The 22,322-nt window shown below is 38.4% G+C and overlaps 2 pseudogenes; both read right to left on the reverse strand.

Annotated features, from left to right (window-relative positions):
- Positions 1-1,226: 1,226 nt before the first annotated feature.
- Positions 1,227-2,146, reverse strand: LOC123600430 (annotated as a pseudogene).
- A 9,390-nt stretch (positions 2,147-11,536) lies between these two features.
- On the reverse strand, positions 11,537-12,564 carry LOC123600431 (annotated as a pseudogene).
- Between the last annotated feature and the right edge of the window lie 9,758 nt (positions 12,565-22,322).

Raw genomic sequence — 22,322 nt, forward strand, 5'->3', positions numbered from 1 at the left:
TCCTTCATTTATAGTTACGTCCAAAACTGATGAGATTTTTAGAAAAAGCCTACAGAGAAGATAATTTTGCTTGAAATTTTTTTCACTCTTGGTATTTAAAAATATGTGTTGAAAAAAATATGTGTTGGTAACTGTGAGTTAGATAACCTTACCATTCTTGAAATTTCTATTGAGATGAGAAAAACAGCAAAATCCTAAAATTCCCTTAAAGCAAAATTAAGAAGTCCTCGTAGGTTTGATTCTCACATATCTGCAATTACATTCATTGCCTGTGAACATTTCACCCTTGCAAGTGATACAGGCTGGCTTTGTCGGAGGACTCAGAGAGTGGGTCCCACAGTACCAGCCAAAAGGGTCGTTGGCTTTGCACAGGATAGAAATCAAATGTGAGCTGGTAGGAAGTGAGAGCAGTTTACTGAAGACAGAGAGAGTGCAGATACAGACAGAACTTCTGGGAGACTCAAAAAGGAAAGGAAAGTGAGTCTCCTTTTTGCTTCGGGTGTGGGTTTTTATTGAGGGCTGTGGTTTGGTGCACGTGTCTTCTCAGGCATCCGGAGTGCTTAGGAGTACCTTTTTGTGGAGTGCTTTTTGTGGAGTCCTTTTGGTTTGCCTGTTTCACAAATGTAGCCCCCCCCCCAATCATTTATTTATTCAGCAAATACCAACCAAGTACCTAATGTATAGGAAAGGGCTACCTTCAGGAAAAGGGATGCAATCTTTAGCAAGAGAGAATGAATGCCTTTCTTCGTGGGGATTATTTTTAGTGGGGATTTTCCAGAATGCTTCTAATATAACTGAATTCCAAATATACCCATCACTCTATTTGTCAAAAATTCTTTCTCCTGAACTCTGAGGCAAAGCCCTCATGTGCATTTTTATGCATTTGTAAAGTTCCTAAGTTGTTCTTTCAAACGTTTTCTATTTAAATTGGTTTTCCCCTTCATGAGTCTTAAATATCATGAGGTTTTCCTCTAAAACAGTGGCTGTATCTTAAGTTTCATTTGTATTTCCAAGGTCAACAATAGTGTATTTTACAGAGTAGGTGCTCAGTGAATTTTTGTTTTATTAGAAATAAGTAAAGGAGAATGTGGTTATTTTTTTCCCATGCGTGAGAACTTCATAAAAAGACGATGCTGTCTCCTTGTTACATTCTTCTCCTCACAATGGTATTTTATATTAAATGGCTCATTACACAACAACTATGACTTTCCCTCTCTACCAAAGATTTAATGAGCCTGAGGGTCTCTGATGCCAGCCCCACCCAGCCAGAAGAGGCTTAGCATCCTCAGCCGGATCTGCTTGGTCTTAATGATGTAAACCGCTGGATTGACACCGGAGGCGTGAGAAAATGAAGATAGGAGAGCAGCACACGGCTGGAAGGGGAAACCGCCTTCCCAAATCTGTGGATCACGGACAGGCCAATCATAGGCGTGTAGAAGAGCAACACAGCACAGACGTGGGCGACACAAGTGTTGAGGACTTTGAGGCGCTCAACATTGGAAGCAATGGATAGCATTGTTTGGAGATCAGCCCATAGTAGAGCACAATGAGCGCCACAAAGAGACCATAGGCACTGTTGATGTGGGTGTCCGCACAGGCCAGCTTCATGACATCTGGGTGTAGGCAGTAAGAGGGGGAAAGCAGGTGATTCTGGCAGTAAGGCAGCTCCTTCAGCATGATGGGGGCCGGGATGTGGAGTCCGAAGCTGTGCACCACACTGGCCAGGCCCAAGCTGGCAATGTGGGAGCTGGTGAGCATGGTGCTATAACGCAGGGGGTTGCTAATGGCCACAAAACGGTCAAAGGCCATGGTCAGCAGCACAGAGGGCTCCATGAGGGAGAAAGTGTGGATGAAGAAGAGCTGGGCCAGGCACATATCCACCACCACCTGTCTGAGACCCAACATGTACAAGGGGAGCATGATGGAGGGGAGCGTGGAGGCAGATAGGCCCAGATCAGTCGCTGCCAGCATCGACAGGAAGTAGTACATGGGCTGGTGCAGAGTGGGCTCTGACTTCACCACCCACAGGATCAGGCTGTTCCCTGCCAGAGAGGCCACATACATGGCACACAGAGCTGTGCACAGCCTCAAGGCCTGGGAGCCCTGCTAGGAGGAAGGAACTACCAGTGTGGTTGGAGTCTGACATGGTGACCCAGCAGGCAGAGTTCCAGGCAGAAATGCCACCACAGGCCCTGAAATCAGAGGAGTTGCTGGGTCAGAACCTCCACCATGAACCAAGACCTTGCAGTAACTCCCCAGAGTATTTCCCTGACAACCCTGGCCTTGTGATTTCTAAGGTCTTTCCCCCAATTCCTAGATAACGGCCCTTAAGCAAAGGTGAGTTTGAATTATAAAAGGAAATCTTATAATCATGGTGAGCCTGGCTCGGGAACCACACAGCAAAATTTACCACAAAAATCAGAGTTTGAAACATGGATCTAGAAAGGGTCTGAGACAATATTGGTCTCAACTCTTCACTATATACATCCTGGGATGTGAACTCTAGATCCCTATATAGTTAGTGTGTCTGATCTGGGAGCAGAGTACAAGCCCCTGTCAAGTTCTCCTTCACACTGTCTTTAAATAGGTACTTCAGGGTGGTGAATATCCCAATCTTGCAGACTGACATCTTGTTTTATAATTAAAACAATTCAAAATAATTCCCTTTCACATGTTAGCCCACCTGTGTGAGCACACAAATACAACTTTATCACCCACATGGTTTAAAATGTCAAGCTATGGCAAAAATTCTAGATATTTTTCCAAATATGAGCCATTCTCCAATTGACCTGTGTCTGGGGAACATTAAATAGTATGATCTCTAACTCATAGAAAATTAAAACTACATTGAAGCTTTTCTGTAATTTTTTCAGCATTATATTGATGAGCATATAGAAATCAGAAAAAGATATTTATGTGTGGAGGAATCAGAACTTAGATCCCCTGATAAAGTGATATCTGGAAAAATACAATAATGGGGGACTACATTTTCTGTCTTTGCTGTGTTCACTCCCATGTGCTTTAAGCTCCTGTTTCATTCACTGCCAGTTGGGCTCCCTCCTATTCCATCCATCGTGAGTTCCATTTTCTGAGAAAGCACTCAAAGGACTGCCTGAAAGCTTTCGCCTTTCCTCCTAATCATAAACAAAGGAGGGAGATTTCTGGAGTATCCCAGGAGTACAAAGCTGAAGAATAATATCCAACAAGGACAACTTAATTTTTAGGAATCTTAATCATACATTCAGAGATTTGTTATGTTTGGTCTTTTTCCAGTGATACTGATTTTTCATTTTATTGCCTTTTCTCTCATGTATTTGAGAATAATCTAGTATTTGTTCCTCTTTCTGGGATTTCCACATAATAATGAATTCTGTCACTTTTTCTTCAGCAGGTAAAAATGTGCAAGTGTAATTTATTGCTTCCATATTTCACCTAAAGTAATTTACAGAATGTTCTCTGATATTTGATTATAAAGCATCTCAACCCTTAGAAGTTAGATCAGTTTTTGCAGATTAAGAAACTTAATCCTTAAGAATTCAAGTATATAACTTTACTCAAGTCCCATCAATTGAAAGGATAATCTAGGACTGGAAAAAATTCTCTCTGACTCAGTGTCTTTTACTCTGGATATTGTTGTTTGAATGTAAAGACAAATGCCAGCTATTAACAAACAGATCAAGACATTCACAAACCTTATCCTTACATCTAAGGAAATAAAAAATTCCCATGAATCTGTGCTTAAAAATTTACTAGGTGGCCATTTCTGGTTTTCCTCTTAAAAATTTCCTGTATGATGGCTTTTCTGGTTTTCTTCTTCTAGTTTACTTTATTTCCTCCAGATTAAATGCCCTCATTTTCATTCAATAATTAAACCATCTAAGGAACTGTTCTAGACACAGATATTAATAAGATTCCAATAATAAGGGAAGCATGAATCAATATTTCAAGTATGTGAAGAAAATAAAACAGTGTGGAAAGAGAAGGGCATATGATTTTCAATAGTGAGTTTAGGTGAAAGCTCTCTGAAGAAGGGAGAATTGTAGACAGGGCAAAACAGAAAGAGGGAGCAAAACTGTACCTGTCCGGTGAGTGAGTTCTGATTGGCAGGGAATGTATGAAGGTACATCACTAGAAACCTGAAGTTGTTAGCGAACAAGGTAGCTATGAGATAGGTATTTGTTAAAGCTGGAATTGTGATAGAAATAGGAGAAGTTAAGATAATAGAGATAACCTTCCAGAACCAACACGATTACTTAAGAAAACTACATTTCACTTGACTGGGAGTGGGGAGGTATTTTCTTCTGTGCTTCAGCACATACACCTAGTGGCTCTGACAGTGTGGACTCTGGGCTGGTGGCACCAGCAGCACAGGACAGCTTGTAATAAATACAAATCATTAGGTTCCACCCCCAACCTACATGCCCATCAGGATATCTCCAGTTGAAGTCCTGCATTTGGTGTTTTAACAAACTCTCCAGGTGATTCTGATGCAAACCAAAGCCTGAGAATCACTGAGGCACATCGTTAGTTATAGTATTTTTTGTAAGCAGATGAGTGCTGTCGGAAAAGCAAGGAAGCGGGAGAGAAGCAGAGGTTTGAATTAACAGAAAAGGGACATTCTTAGACAAAGAAAGAAACCTTGTTCCCAGTGCTAAGAAAATCTGCAGTCTGTTAAATTCTGCTGCTGTTGGAAGCTGAACAGGCTGTTTTAGCTCTCTATATACAGATGTATGAATTCCTAGTCAGTTACTGACAGAGGAGCGAGCGTGAAATAAGACAGAGAGATTTTTGAGGACACTGGGAAGAATTGTGTGTTCAAATTAAGTGTTTGAATGTCACGTATGAATTCTTCATCCTGTGTTCATGCTGCACTGTTTCTTTAAAATTAGAAAACAATCTTTAAGATTTTTTTTTTTTAACAGACTGAGAGTTCTCTCCCTTAACCCATAGATTTCAAATGTGGAGATAGAAACAAAATGAATGGACATAGTGCAAGCATAGTCATAACTTCTGGACATTATTTCACTTAGCATTTGAGAAAATGGACTTATTAGAAAAGGCCCTGAGGTTCTCATATATGTGGAACATATTATTTTTGTATATTGCATTAAGCTGACTGTGCAGAAGAGGAAGAGTTTGGTGAATTCATGTGTGTGTGTGTGTGTGTGTGTGTGAGATAGTTTTTCTTAATTTTTAAGAAATACTTGTGGAATGAAAGGATTTTATGATAAGAAACAGAAAAATATAGGTGAAAAGGCAGGGCAACTGGTTTCTGGTCCTGGCTTCAGCACGAAACACTGGAAAACAAAAACCAAACAAACTTGAGCAAACTTAGACTTAAGCGACAGCTATTTATCCAAAAGTAAGAATGCAGTACGAGAGGGGTGCTAGGGTGGCTTGTCCTTTAAGCGTCTGACTCTTGATTTTGCCTCAAGTCATGATCTCACAGTTCATGAGATCAAGCCCTGTGTGGGGCTGTGTGATGACAGTACAGAGCCTGCTTGGGATTCTCTCTCTCCCTCTCTCTCTCTACCCCTCCCCTGCTCCTGCACACATGCTGTCTCTCAAAATAAGTAAATAAACTTGGGGGAAAAAAAGACTGTGCTGTGACCTCCTTTACAGAAACTGTTCCTTTTGGCTTGCCAGCAGATTTTCAATCAGGTATCAGCCTGCAGCATCATGGAATAAAGTGGGGAACTATGGAATAAAGTGGTGGTTTCTAACACCAATGTGTTTTCTTCTGGAGTCACATTTGGATTCAGATTAATATTAAGTGTTAACAGCCAATATTCTGCAATGCCATTAATAAGAAATAAGAGAATAGATGTACACAAAGGATTCTCCTCTCATACCATATATCTACACTTACGTATACAATGCTTATTTCACTTTTCCTATTGTCTAAATAATGGAATAGGGTGAATTGTACCAATTCTCACAGCATACCAATCTCGTAGGTTTCTCTGATGATAAACTAAGACTGGGTGGATGAATTCCTAGTATTCTGTACAGCGCTTAGAAAATAATCACTGTTAATATGTGTGTGTTCTTTAGTTTTTCCTACCTTTACTTACCATGCTCAGAATTCAAGGAGCTTTTCCAAATAGGATTCTTCAAAGATTTAGAAGTAATTGCAATTAACCTTGATCACTCTGGATTTGTCTGTTCACATCATCATACAAATAGAAACAGACTGCCTTTTCAAACTGTCTTCACAAACGAGGAAATTTCCATTCCTTTCTGCTCCTCAAACTTTTCCTCATCTCAGCACGTCTCCCTTAAGGGGCATAGAATCCATCTGCCTAAAGTCTTAGGAAAACATAAATCAGGCTATATTTAAGGCATTGAAGATGTATGCTCGTTACCAGCTCATCTCCTAATTTTCAGCCGATCTCCTAATTTCCCATTTATTTGGTTTTATCTATTGTGACAGCACATTTGAGGAAACTTATCCAGTAGCTCCCAGATGGTACCCAAAGATAAAGAATATTTTTTTCTCCATCTAAATCTTTAATACTGTACTTTTTCAGGGTCTTAAAACATATTAACTCTATTCTTAGATGAGCACTAATAAGGAACCTTGGCAAACGGCTATACCCCTTTCCTCCCAAGCCCCGTGTTCCTGGCTCACCCACAAGGAGGACATAAGAGCTGAAGACATTTCTCACCCTCCCCCAGGGTACATTCCTGGATATCATCCCTTGATGAACACAGTGGGCAGCATGGGCTTTGGGGAGCAAATACCTTTAACCATGTCACGGCCAAAGAAGTTTTGCATTGCCTGTAAAGAAACTCCGTCGTGATTGGAAACTCTTTGGTCCTGTCCAAGTCTGTCTCAGTTTCTGACTCTACTTGTATTGTGATTAAAAAGTAATTAGCTGCTCGAGAGTGCAGGCTTCAACATCAGAAAGACCTGAATTGAACCTCTCGGTTTCCTTACCTGTGAAATTGAAATAGTGAAAGAAACTAATGTACAATGTTGTTGTGAGGATTAATTAAATCAGGTACTCACTTAGAAAACTTACAACAATGTTTCTCAATACTCAAATAATTACCTATTATTTTATCATTATTTTTCCATAATAACATTGTGGGTATTTAATATGATAGTATATGCGAACCATCCACTATCATTCCTAAAAAAAACAAAACAAAAAACAAAAAACAAAAAAAAAAAAGGACATTAAGCCCTTGATAAATGTGGTGATGCTGATGTTGATGTACATACAAATACAACAAAGAAACTTTCTCTTGTTGCCACGGAAATAATAAGAGTTGAATGCAATGAAGGACTTTCTATCTTTGAGGAAAATAGAAATAGAAAATAGAAAGAAACAGAACAGAAACAGGTTTAGCCACAGCATTGAAAACCAAGGCAGACAATTCATACTTGCCCCAAAAAATGTTTCGTAAAATTCTTTGTTTCACGATACAAGTACAAAACAAAAAATTGCAGCTCATTGTGAGCACATTTGTCAAACCTTTGAGTATGAATGAAAGAAAATCGTGAGGCTCCCAAAGCTTTCAAACTCAACGTTATAGGTCATAAAGAAGAACTGGATGTTGAACATATTCCAACAAATAAACGACTGTAACTCTGGGCAAGATATATAAAATATGTCAGGCATTGTAAAACAGACAGTGTAGAGCTGTGGTTCCTTGAGATAAAGGAAACAGGAAGTGAGCTAGATATCCATGCAGGTTCTCTGCCAGATGGTGCTTTATAAGCTCAGCCAAGGAAGTTGAATGCAAATTGAGGGCAGCTCTCTACCTACTGGAGGGAGAAGACCAAAGTGATTTTAGAGAGTGTGAGGGGTCAAAATTTGGGGCACCTACTGGATATAAAGAAGTTGAAGAAGGAAGGAGTCCTAGAAATCTACTTAGGTATCCGTTTGAGGTTTTCACCAAGTACTAAGCTGCAAATTCATGGGTCAAGAGTCCAAAAAGCTTGGCAGAGAACATCTCTGAGACAGAATGGGCTGTAAGTTGCATGGAAATTCTGGAGGTCATTCAGTATCGGGACAACTGGAGTTCCAAAAAGGGAGAGTGGACAGAGCTCTTTGAACACCTTGGACATTGACATGAAATCCTAGAAGGGCCATACCATAGGAATAGGAGTATATGGTATGGTTTCTGATTTCATGAAATTGATTCAATATCATGTGCTCCTTTGACATCTGAAACTGGGAATGCATCTAAAAGCCTAACAATAGCTGCCCTGCTCTTCCCAGATATGCCCCACATCCAGTGGACAAGGGTCCCCTCCCAGCTTGTTCCCCTAACAATCAAATATGCTGCACTCCAACTAATGGCTTTCACTTGCCTGTAAACCCATGAAATTATTCAAACAAACCACTCACATTCTCCTTTGGGAATGAGAGGAGTAACCCAATCTAGCTGTTACTACCGAGCCTGCCTCTCATGGCCCTTTGTTTGTTTGCTTTGTCCCCAAGTATAACCCAGGTGTGCCCCTTGCCTGGTGTGCAGTTTCCTCCTTCCCCCAGTCTATGAGTATCTATGTCTAATAAACTGCTATCAATCCTATCTTTCCAGCATCAAGTACCATGCTTTCATCTATTTCCATAACCCTACAGTAGAAATCCCTTTCTCACCAACAAGGTGAATAGCAGGAAATTAGGAGAGAATACTGTAACCAAAGAGTGAGGGCTAATTAGCATCAACCCTAATAAGGCATAAAGTCAAGATGCAAAAACATTAACATGATCCTGCCTGCCAGCTCAAATCAGATTCTCTTTATATAGGATAATGTGACCCATATTCTCAATAACATAGCATTTGCAATGCCTATGGGCACATTAAAACAAGGCAAATAAAAAGCAAAAAGATAATCAGAATAAAGTAAAACAGCTAATAAGAAGAGATTCAGGATGAACAGAGATTCTAGAATTGGGAGAAAAGAGCCTTAATAATTTTGAAACTAAATTTATGTATATGAGGGATGAAATGATGAAAAAAATAAATTATAGATAATGGTATCCAGATTTTTCACTGCCAGAGAAAGAAATTAACATATAAGAAATCATATTTTTAAAGTCATATAGGAAAAAAATCCTTGAAATTTACAATTCTAATCTAGTAAAATTTTAGAGTAAATATTAAACATTTTCAGACTGAAAGGAAATGATGACAGGTATAAATTTGCACATATACTAAGGGATACAGAGTATTACATGTGGCAAATGCGAAGGGAAGTATATGCAAATTGTGGTATATCCACAGTGAAATATTATTCAGCAATAAAATGGAATAATATAAAAACAACTCAAATAGAACTCAATATACTTATGCGGAGAGAAAAAAGCCAGACTGCTAGCAAAAAAGCATATACTTTATGAATACATTGATGTAAAATTTTAGAAAGATGTACACTAATCTGTACTAACAAAATCATCTCAGCCTTTGATGGGTTGAGTGGAAAAATGTACCGGGGAAGAAGAACAACAGGAAACTTGGGAGTAGTGTGTATGTTCATTATCTTGAGTTTGGTGATGATTTCATGGGTGTGTATGTATATTAAATTTATCAAATTGTATACTGTAAGTATGTGCAATTTCTTATATGTCAATTATTCCTCAATAAAGACATGCATGTGATATTAATAGATTTTGAGGAGGGTTACCCAACATAACAGAAAATGTGGTGGTATGCTAACAAAAAGCATCTTCAGGGGCACCTGGGTGGGTCAGTTGGTTGAGCATTAGACTCTTGATTTCTGCTCAGGTCATGATCTCAGGGTCATGGGATTGAGCCCTGAGTTGGGCTCGCTGCTGTGCATGGGACCTACTTAATATTCTCTCTCTCTCTCTCTCTCTCTCTCTCTCTCTCTGCGCCCCCCCCCCCACCTCCGCTGCCCGTCTCTACCATTCACTCTCTCTCAAATTAAGAAAAAAAAGGTGTCTTCAGTACCTTGACAATAGAGCTACATGTGTGGGGTGGGAGCAGTAGAGTGGTAGCAGAAGAGGAAGAGCATTGGATGTCGCGATCAGAGTTACAAAATGAAGTAACAGTCAGATGCCAGGAACTGTCAAGTGTTCATTAGGCACTTCAACTTTTATTGTGTTTCTGGAATGCAGGATCTGTTGAGAGATGAAGTCAAATCACAAGGGCTTTGTTTGTTGTCCTTATATATTTCATCTTTCCAGTCCCCACTTAAAATTCGTAAGTTCAAAGAGGTATCCTGAAATTTCATCATTCAATCATTCAAATCATTCATCATTCAAATGGACCCATCCTTCTTGTGTCCTCACCGGAAGCTGTGCTGTCTGTTGTCAGAGCACCTGTGACTCAATGGGGAATTATATGCTTACAATTCAATTTTCCCTGATGATTTAAACTTTTCACACTGAGCTAGAAATATTCTATTTTGTTTTCTTTATATTTTGAATAGGAAGTGGCCTAGTATAGATGAATAAATAATATTGAAATGAATGACTCTGTAGGAGAGAAATAAAATACTGGTAGTATGTTTCTTTTCTTTTCATCTCAACATTATAAATAACTTTACAGTGTGTTCTGATCCTAAATACTAGCACTTAGGTAAAAGTCTTAGTTGACTTGGTACTGGTTATGTTTTTAACAGGGCAATTCTATCAGAGAGGTTAGCTGAAGATTTAATCCAGAAAGAAAAAGACCATGATAAAGCGAACAAATCAGTTTCTCTAGCTTTGACTTGTTTATGAAAGCCTAGTCAGTTCTTTTAAGAATCTTCTTCCAGGAGGTCTACTTTGCTTATTTTTTCTAATAGTCCCTGAAACATTGAGAAAAAATTAAGTTCTACATGATACCTATCATTCAAAAATTATAGCATGCCATGGTAAGTTTATGAAAGCACAGAATATCTCTTGTATTTATTAGGAAGTGAGGAACAGCTTTCACTTCATTCAGAGAGCTGAAGAATATTGGAAGCTGTGTCCACCTTTCATGTATCATGGAGCTTAAAAAAAACCTGAACTGCCAAATAGTCACATTGTAATACATTTTATTATGGTAATTCAGGTATTTGTTTCTTTAAATGTATTTAAAAGTTCTGTAGCTCATTTGGTGTGTATTTTCCAGTGTAACACACATCTAAGGTTATTACGTAATTCATAAAAAACATATTTTGATTTTAATATTTGCCAAATTTTCAGAAAATTTACAAAGTAAAGCCCTCTTGAGCTAAAGTTTATAAACCTCTAGATTTTTAGTTGGAGGATATTTTAGATGTCTTTGAATTCCACTCTTCTAATCTGCTTGCTTTTTCATGTAAATGATACTCTTTCAAGTGGCTGACAGTTTCCTCTGTAAGAATCTGAGTCTTTCACAGGCTGATATTGATTTTTGCAGAATGAGCAACATGTTTTTTCTCATTAAATAGGTACTGTTTTAAATGGTATATATTTAAATACATAATATATTTCAGCCAGTTTTTTTAATAATTAATCAACATCAGATGGAAGCTGTATACTCTGTTTCCTCTCAGAGATGTGTTCAGTCAGCAGGCTGATTATCAAAACCAGTATTTTATCTCTGTGATTCAGAGTTTTTTTAGGTGAAGCATCTTCAGAATGCATGCCCGAATCTCTTTGGTTTTAACACTGTAGACAATTGGGTTGAGCATTAGAGGAACAAGAAAGTGTAGATAGGAGAGAAACATGTATATACCTGAGCTGGTAGCTTCTTTTTCCCAAAGTGATGGATCATCGACAGGCTGACCAGTGGGGTATAAAATAGTAATACAGCACAGCTGTGGGAAATGCAGGTGTTAAAGGCTTTGAGCCCCTCAGTGTTAGAAGAAATGCTCAATACTGTCCTCAAGATTAGCATGTAGGAGAGGAGAATGAGTACAGCATCCAAAGCCAGTGTGGAGAGCATGACAAAGAGCCCAAAGCCACTGTTCACAAGAGTGCTAGAACTGGCTAACCTTAAAACATCAGGATGAACACAATATGAATGAGACAGAGCATTCATAGGCTGAAATTGCCGTCTTCCAAGGATCAAGAACGGGCAGATGGGAGAGCAGCATTACCTATCACAATGGCCAGCCCAATGGTCCCAATGCGCTTGGTTGTGAGAATGGTGGCATAGCATAAAAGCTCTCGAATAGCCACATGGTGGTCAAAAGCCATGGCCAAGAGCACAGATGATTCAATAACTGAGAAAGTATGGATGAAGAAGAGTTGTGTAAAGCAGGTTGCAGCTCCCACCTCTCTCTGGCCCAGGAGAAAGACAGCTGTCATTGAAGGCAGTGTAGAAGAAGCTGAGAGGCCCAAGTCTGCCATTGAAAGCATGGACAGGAAGAGGTACCTAGGTGTGTGGAGGCTAGGGATAGGCTTGACAATGTACATTATGGTGATGTTGCCCAGCAAAGACACAACATAGATAGAGCAGATAGGAATAGCTGTCCAGCAATGAGAGGTCTCCAGTCCTGGGAGGTCCATCAGTATGAAGATGAAGCTGCTGGCATTATTGTTGTTAAGAACTGCCATAACTTTGGGAAGAGCTTGCCCTGGAAAAATTATGGAGAAGGCAAAAAGTTATTCTTTCACAGCATTTTCCTAGCATCTCATCCCACAACACCCATGACCCATGCTTGCAGAGTAATATCACTCTCCTCCTCTTTTTACAGCTCTGAATCCCATTCCTTTAGAGGTTCCTCTAAAGTACAATGCTGGATCTTTTCTTGGCTGCCACAAAGCCTAGTTTTCAGAGGCGTTTTGTGCCTTTCATAGACAGAAAATTCCTTCCTCATTTGAAGATATGTCAAGTTTTGAAAAATGGAAAGGGAAACTCTGTGGTGAGAGTGCGCGGTACAGATGCATAAACTAGATTAGTTTTAATACCAGAAAATCGGGCTCTAAAGAAACCTAGGTAAGGATAATTGTATTTAATGGCTGCCTGGGAGTTAGAAAGTAAAGTGTAAGAATGTTAATACTGACTCTGAACTCCTGATGTCACCAGAAATATCTTTTTCTCTGAAAGGGATTCAAAAGTTATATATGTGACAAGAAGACAAGCCCAAGGGTTTGGGCTTAGTGTGTATGTCTACTGGGTTAAATCCCTTCTCAATCTTTGTTATCACTCTCTGAAAAAGTGTTTGGATAGCTGGTTCAGATGTATGAGACGAAGAAGATGAAGACTAGATAATATTTGCAGCTAGAAATACATGTATTCTCTATGGCATCACACATTTACTGAGCTCCTACTACTTCATTTAAATAATATAATGACAGGCAATCTATAACTTATGCCTTTGAAGGTCTAGTAATCCACTGGTCAACACGGAACACATCCATGAGGGCAATGACCATGGGGCAGATAAAACATCCCCGCTGGGAATCTACGCTCTCCACAACTCACCTTTTTCATTTTTTTTTTTAAACTTTATTCAGTTTTGAGAGACAGAGAGAGACAGAGCATGAGCGGGAAAGGGGTAGAGAGAGGGAGACGCAGAATCCGAAGCAGGCTCCAGGCTCCGAGCTGTCAGCATAGAGCCGGACGTGGGGCTGGAACTCACGAACTGTGAGATCATGACCAGTGCCAAAGTTGGATGCTCAGCTGACTGAGCCATGCAGGCGCCCCAACCACAACTCACCTTTTTAAAGAATGATCCTGGTACCTTCAAAGACAGTTATTAAAGAAAGGAATACAGTGTGAAAACTGAGTACATAGAGTTCAAAAGAAACCTTGGTCACATATATGAAGTTCACACTGAATGATGATTTTCTTTGCTAATACCTTAGGAAAATTCTCTTAACGAGGGAATTTTCAACATGCTCTGGGCAGTCATGACCAGTAGGGGGCAGCCGTGACCAGTAGAACAATCTTCATTGTATTCCACGTTTTCATACGCTAATTATAATGTTGCCCATAAAGTCATGAAGAATACTTTCAACATGCTAACCATTAGTCTAAGGAAAACCTAGAGAAAAAATTCTGTGAAGAGTGAACAACGTGTCAGAATCAAAACAACATGGCATTTGAACAGTAAACAAATATTGGCAATTATTATAGGGCAAGTTGTGGAGGAGGAAGAAGTGTCTAACCACGCATAAGAAAGGCAAAAAGCAGAGGCAGGCCTATCAGATTTGAGAAAGGATCTGCAATGGAAAGAGGAGGACTGAGTTTCTGTGTGTTTATACCCATGGAGAAGTAAAGGTAGCTGAGTACTAGTAGTCATTTTTGTTCTAATAAAAACTCCTTCTGGTTCCAGAGGGCAAGGTGTGCAATGCATATACTTGGTATTCATTAACTTGCCTCAACAGTTTTTCTTATAAGCTGTTAATCGCAGTGTATTTTCAAAAGAAAAGAAAAGCATCCCCCTCCCAAAGTCATATACTAAAATTCTCATGAATGCAGAGAAGTTATAATTATTAGTCAAAATAAAACATCTGGGATTCAGCATTAATATTCCTGGGAGAATATTTAACAAGCTGCTATAAATAAAACAGCAAATCCATTACTGAACCATGACAAGTAGGAAAGAGGACAATTTTATATCCAGAAGACTAGATAGTATGTGACTAACCAGTGATCAATTCACAAGTAGGAAAAGTCTCAGGGGCTACTTGGAAGTCTTTGCCTTGACTCTACCTTCTAAGAATGTCAGGAAAGAAAGGCTGCTACTATCAGGCTCTAAAGCATGGTGTATGGATTCTATCTATGTGTCTCATTCTGTCCAGAATAGGTATTGAGCTGTGTAGTAACCAGTCATGTCAGGAATGCAAGCTTCCACCCTCCAAGGATTGTGGATCCTCGCCAAATATAAAGCTGAATGGGAAGAATCAAGGACACTAGGGATTTGGGGAATTGCCTGAGACAGGAAAGCAGAGAAAGAAAATAGTACCAGACACTCTATTCTGTGAACAGTATGAAGTAATTGTTTTCAGTATATTTCGATGTGTATTATGTGTCAGGCACATTACTGGACTTTGCAGAGAGGTAATGGTGTATACAAAACCTAATTCTGATAGAGAATAATTATCCAAAAAACATCATTTCATCTGAAATAGTTGTGGCAATCAGTGAGGAGAAGAGGGAGAGGTGTTTCTGACAGGCCCAGTCATGATGCCAAATGTTTAAGGACTAAGGAGATATAATCAAGCAGAAGTTAGAAGCATGTATTTCTCTGCTTATTTCTCCTCGCTGTCCACTTCTGAGTATGAGCATATGGGAGAATTAACCCTCCCACATGAACATTTGACAGGATGTTTATGGTCACAAAGTGAGCAGCAAAAATGCTATCTTCTTTATTTGAGCTTTACCAGGAAAAAAAAAAAAAAGAGAGAGAGAGAGAGAGAGAGAGAAACTTTGAAGATTTTTCAGTCATCTTGTCCAATTCTTGCTAAATTGTTACTGCAATATCCATAAAATAAATGTGAAACTCGGTCTCAGAAAGTAATCCATTCTATAGTGGTATTTAAGTAACTCACGAAAGACATCTTTCTGTGCTGCCTTTTGTGCGAATTGGAGACGTGTTCTAAGCCCTTATTTAGTAATTGACAGTCTAGATTGTACCCGATGAAATGAGCCACCTGGATTTCCTTTACTCCCATAGTCTGAAAGGATTTCTGTATGTTTAATATTTAGTAAAGAGTAACTATAAAATGTTGTTATTCTTTTACTCATAGAGAAGGGGTGCATATACAACTCCCTGGATTTGGACTCACAAAGAAATGCTAAAATAACAGGAATTAACAAGGAGTGGAAGGCAGGACACCTCTGGATAAAGGCTATGACTTGCAGTGAAAGCCAATGTTATGCTTGTCTCTTTTTTTATTTTTTTTTTGTTTTATTTTTTACAGTTTATTTATTTATTTTGAAAGGGAGGAGGGGCAGAGAGAAAGAGAGAGAGAGAGAGAGAGAGAATCCCAAGCAGACTCCACATTGTCAACATGGAGCCTGACTTGGACTTGAACCCACAAACCATGAGATCATGCTTTGAGCCAAACTTGGACACTTAACCGACTGAGCCACCCAGACTCCCCTGTTATGCTTCTCTCTGGACACAGTTCACTCCTCAGTTTCTTCCCTAAGTGTCTCATCATTATAAACTGAGGGGCGTTGACATTTTGTTGAATAGTGCTTAATATTCGTAGAAGATAGTGGAAATTTGAATTCCAAAAATCTTGTCTCAAAAATATACAACTTTCTGAGAAACACTGCTGTATTGCCCATACCCTATGGGGCTCTTTGGCTTTACAGACTTTCAAGTTGTTAATGCTGCTTCAAAGCACTAGATGGACAAAGATGGAGTCCTGGAACTGTTTGCACCTGCCCTGAGAAACACTACATGAACTAAGTCACATCAGTTCTTCAGGGAGGAAAACCAAGAAACAGACTCTTAACCACAGAGAACAAACTGATAGTTACCAGAGGGGAGGTGGGGGTGGGGAGGAATGTGTGAAACAGGTGTTAGGGATTAAGGAGGGCACTTGCGATGAGGACCTGTTGATGTATGGAAAGGTTGAAACTATATATATTGTACCCATGAAACTAATATTGCACTGTGTGTTAACTAAGTGGAATTTCAATAAAAACTTAAAACACCCCAGCATGAATGCAGAGCTATTATGCTTTCTAAAAAAATCTCATAGCCTAGGTTCCATTTTATCAATCCTTTAAATCATTTCTTTTAAGACAAGAACTCTACATAGCTTTTCATCCTGGGAGATTCATTAGTAAATATTTGGTGTTGCCTCTGTTATAATATTGTGTGAGAATTATGAATCATATTTTCAGATTTCCAGTTTCCCTCCTTCCCTCCTTTGCTTACCTCTTCCCTCTTGTCTTTCTTACCTAAATTATTTATCAATTATCTAATATGTGTCTTACATAAATGATGTTTGGGTTGGTAGTTGATCTTAAACTTTACAGGAAATAATTGAGTGATTGTTGGGTAAGGAAAGGGGGCCAGGGATTATTCCCCAAAACTATAGAATATATCATATAAGAGGATTAGAGGCACTGTATACCTCCAGTAAATGTTTTTCTTGTCTCAGAGATCCTCACACGGAGTTTACAACCATATCTAGGATAGCCCATGACTTTTCTTGACTTCCATCCCAAATATGCATACAACATGATTTAAGCTAAGCTAACGTCGTTAGAGGAGTTTCTATCACTCACCAGACCCCAGGTCAGGGACACAAGCTCTGTGGATTGTCAAGCAGCTGGGGGCTCATGAGGCCCCCTGCCTTGAGCATAGTGTCAAGTAAGCAAGTTTATAAAGCATTGGTTCTGGAGGCTCACAACCAATCCCAGCGAGACTCACACCCAATCCTTGTGGTATAGGATCTCAGACAAGCATCAGATGTTCATGTGCTAATCTTAGTGTGTCTTTGCCAGGCCTCTAGGTGAGGTATGATTATACACTTAGAACATGGAGCCAGTCCTTCTTTGAACTTCCTTTCTTCTTTTCCCACTCTAAGACATCCTTAGCCCCTTATAAGATATTTTTTAATGTTTATTTATTTTTGAGAGAGACAGAGAGAGACAGAGCATGAGATGGGGAGGAGCATAGAGAGAGAGAGAGGAAGACACAGAATCAAAACAGGCTCCAAGCTCTGTGTTGTCAGAACAGAGGCCGATGTGGGGCTCGAACTCACCAACTGAACCGTGAGATCATGACCTGAGCCAAAGTCGATTGCTCAACTGACTGAGCCACCCATGTGTCTTAGCCCCTTAGAAGTAGAAGTTATCACATTGATCCTAGCTTTTTTTGGTCATGGAAACATCTTGTGTCATATTCTGATCTCCAGGACATACAATCTTTATATCCTCCATGATCCCCCAATTCAGCAGATTTTTTTCCCTTCAATTGTATATATCTTGGGTGGTGAGAGTTGAATATCTGCAGCACTATTTTCATGAATGATAACATGACCAAGATTATATTGCACTGATCGGTCTTTGTTACAATAACATACAGCTAACTTTTCCCTAGTGCTGCCCCCTTTCCTCCTCCCTACTTCTTCAAAGTGAGTTTTCAAACTTACTGAGGAATGGGTGAAGGAGATTAAAAAGGATTCACCAGGAACATACGAAAGGGTCCTGGATTTTGTTTTGAAGGTAAAAAGAAGAGTGATATAGGATGCAAAGTTTGGTCATAGTAGGCATGGAGCTGGGCAGGAGTGGCCTGGGAAATTGAAGTAGGGACCAAACTGGGCATGAGGCAGAGGAAACATCCAGGGGTACCACAACCACTTGCTAGTTCAGTGGTTCACCAAAGCACTCATACAATTCAACAGAAAGTTATACTCACGGCTAAGATTTGACATAGCAAAGGACACTGTGCAGGAACAGCAGGAAAAAGATGTCCATTGTGATGTCAAGAGAGGCCACATACAGGCTTCCAACTGTTTCTTCTCTTTCTGCGAGGGTCACTGTAGCCACAAACCTCAGGGACACATGAGAGATGCCTCTGTCCAGAGAAGCCTGCTTGAGTTATGGAGTCCAGTGTTATTAAAGCAAGCCAGTTACATAGGTACATATCTGTTGCATGACCAGTGTGTGTAGACCCCAAACCAGGCAACAGGTACACATAATAAATTCTATATTTGTCTAACATATGCTACCAACCTGGTTCATATTGAACTACTGTTTTGGCATACATAATAACACTGCTACTCAGTAACTATGTGAACATTCCAGAGAATTATTTTTAGAGTTTGGTCAAGGACCACTCATCAACATGTCTACAGAGATATTCAAGAACTGAGTAAAATGGATCTGTTGCATTAACTCTTTTCTTGCAGGGATCTTCTGTGCATTTGCAGGAGTATGTTGTGACCATGACCACACTGAACATGGGTTGGAAATGTTTTCATTCAGCATGTGTGAAATATGAATAACTTTTAATGTGACCTAAACATAATTCTAATCCTAGATGACAAAATACAAAAAAGACTAGAAATATTAAATCAAAACTAGGTGGATTCCCATTGTGGATCCTTAAGTGACAAGGAGGATATTTAAGGAAGAGAATGTAGCTGGAACAATTGTAATAATTTGCTAGAGAGACAGCAGGTGGTTAAGTAAGAAGGTCATTTATTTTAGGGCATGGAGCATATAATCAGCGACAAAAATTTTGAGCTAGAAAATTATCAAAAAATAATAGTGGTAGCTGTGAGTAAAGACTAACCTGCAAGTGAAGAGGAGCAATGGAAAAGTTTAAATGAGTGTGCAACATAATCTTTAGATTTTGAGAGCTATTTTCAGTTCTGCTTGGAGTTGTTTGAGAATGAAGACAAGGAAGCCAACTAGCAGGATGGCTAAATGATCTACTTAATCATTAAGGTCTACACTGAGGCAGGAGGAGTGGAAATGTAAAAGTGGTGAAAAATATTAAGAGAGTAAAATCTACAATATTGATAAGGGATTGGAAATTACAAGTGAGACAAAGTGAGAACCATGTGTGGCACTTGGTCTGCATTTTTGGCTAGAGTGAGGGAGTAAAGGAAATGCCACCCACATACATGGAGAACACAAAAGTGGAAGCAGGAAGAAGTAGCAATTGAGGTTGAAGCAGAATGAGTAAGTTCTTTGGCCTTGTTGAGTTTAAGATTTCCATGTAGCATACAAAGGGAATTATCCCAGAGTGACATGTGAACGTATCTGAAATTCAGGAGGGACGCTGAGTTTGAGATTGATATGGCAACATTCATATTCAGGGGGTTAGCAAAAGAAGTGAAAACAGAAAGTGCAAGGAGTCAAATTATTCAGAGAGATCAGAAAATAAGCAGAAATGAGGGGTGTTAGAGAAGCCAAAAAGTACAGATATTGAATAACAAGTGAGTGGTCAACAGTGTCAATAATTGATGAGAGGTCCAGGGCTGAAAAGACAGATTTGAAATACGTTATTTGATTTGTTATTTAGATTTATTGATGACTTTTGCCCAAGCAATTTCAATAGAATTGTAGAAGCAAAATTTTGTGATAATGGCGTTGAAGAGGAAATGATTTCTACTTCAGTTAAATTGTTGGCAACTATGTTGTTTGAGGATGCATACTTAAATAGCCCCACTATAAAGAAAAACAATGAAATGAACAGTACAAAAGTCAGCATACTGGTTTAATGCGCTGACAGTGGTGAGGTTATGTTCAGGAAAGGCTGCAGAGAAAATTTAGGTGTTGATAATTTATTATTTCATTCCTTAGGTGATATTTATACAGATGCTCATTTAATAAAAATTTATTGAATTGCACATTTATTTCAATGCAACTTTCTATATGTACTTTATATTCCACCATAAAATATATTTAAATTTGACAAGGGGGAGAAAATTAAGACAATTAATGCATATTTTTTCAAGTAGCTTATTTATGCCAAAAAAATTTTATTGAAGTGAATTTTATTGAAGTGAATTTTATTGAATGGAAGTCAAGGGATGAGATAAGAGTCTTATATAAATAAGGATAGCATGTATAATGAAATTACCCCAGAAGGTTTCTTACAGAGATTGGGGTTGAGTCTGACAATGTTATGGAGATGGGAAGTGTTTGCAGAATTCTAGAAACCCTAATGATAATATGTAGGTAAAGCAAGAGGCAGAATTACCTGAAGAAACTGAATCTCTGGAGCTCCCTTTTATCTCCTAAACAACACAGGAATCTTTACATCAGTGAAAATAAATATATCCAAATAACATGTAACTATATGGGCAAATCTCAAAAGCATACATTTGTGACAAAGAATAGTGATTTTTTTTTTTTTTGGAGAACATTTAAAACAGTGCTATAAAGCACATACATGCTTATCACATACACTTTTGTGTATGCTTGTTATATACACACACATCCATTTAACATAATAAAACATGGAAAAGAAAGATAAGGAACAGAGTAAAATTGTATGATTACTTTTGGATATTGAGTTTAACATCTATGATTCAGAGAGATGCAAAGAAATTTTGCCTTTATTGTAATTTGCTTTACTTAAAAAATTCTGACTCAATTGAGGCAAAATATTATAATTCAATAGAACCATAGAGAAATTGTATGGCTTCTGTATGTTTTTTGTATTATTGTTTGCATCTTTTCATCCTTGAAGAATTTCATAATAATCATAATCATAATATAAACAAAAGGGGAAAGAGAGTAAGGTGGATGGCAAAATGGAGTGTCTCAGATAATATTAAAAGAAACACATTTAGAGATGGACATGTTCGACCATCTTTGAGTAAAAGAGATTACATTCTTTTTCTAATATTGGAAGGAAGAATTTTGATGGCATTTCTAGATATAGATTCTTTTATGTATGTGAAAGTGAAGAAAGGGTCTGGTGTGAAGCATAAGTGACTGGAAGAAAGTTGCAGGTATTTGAAATGGCAAGTGTGGATCATGAAAAATGTCACCGAGGGTTTCAAAAATATGCATCCAGACACTGAAAAACCAAATGAATTGAAGATCATTAATTTGTAGCCATTACAGTATGAAAACTCTAGTGTTATTCTTAGGGAGAACTCAAAAGCACAGATGTAAGACTAGAAAATACAAAATATTTAAATTGATTCCAAAGTTAAGTTTACAGTTGAAAAGTATTAAAAGAAAAAAAAATGAGTGCTGATGGAGCTTTTCCTGGAATATGAGTGGTCCATAGTGATTAGGAAAGTCAATGATAAAATGATAGCTGTCCTGGACTTAGAGAAGGTGAGGGATTTGGGACTAAAGATCTCAAGCCCAAAGTCCAAATGCGGTGAAGTCAAGGAGTGAACATTCTTGAAAGACAGAATATGATACTACAGATTGACATACTGGATTTAAACATTATACTTTTTCCAAATGAAGATGATTTTTAGAGTGTGGCAAGAGAAGTTTCATACGTCCAATATAGGTAGAGATTGTTGGTATTGTAAATTTCATGATTTTATAGTTTTTTAATAGCAATATTAGATATTCACTTGTTTGCTTCTTTCCTTTACTCCCTACTTCAACATCATCAATAAAACAAAGCACTTTTCAAGCAAGAACTTTGCTTAATTCATATTATATCTTCAGCTCCTCAAAAAGTCAAGGATAAAGTAGGTATTCACTAAAAAGTTAACACCATGTCAAGGTATATATACAGATGATAAGACCAAGTACTTTGTTCACTCTGTCCAAGATGAACTATAAGACTATAAACTTCTCTGACTAAAATATATGAACCAGTGGACAAAGAAATAATGCAAATAGTTCATTATTTCAGATTTTATTTCCTGAATAAATTTTATTGTTCAATGTACATTTGTTCAAATCATAGAATAGAAACAGTTTTAAAAGTTACCCAAACCAATATACTGTATAATTCAGAAGAGTCAAACAGAATCTTTGTGGGCTTTTAG

The sequence above is a fragment of the Leopardus geoffroyi genome, chromosome D1, assembly GCF_018350155.1.
Source record: "Leopardus geoffroyi isolate Oge1 chromosome D1, O.geoffroyi_Oge1_pat1.0, whole genome shotgun sequence".
In the NCBI taxonomy this organism is placed as follows: Eukaryota; Metazoa; Chordata; class Mammalia; order Carnivora; family Felidae; genus Leopardus; species Leopardus geoffroyi.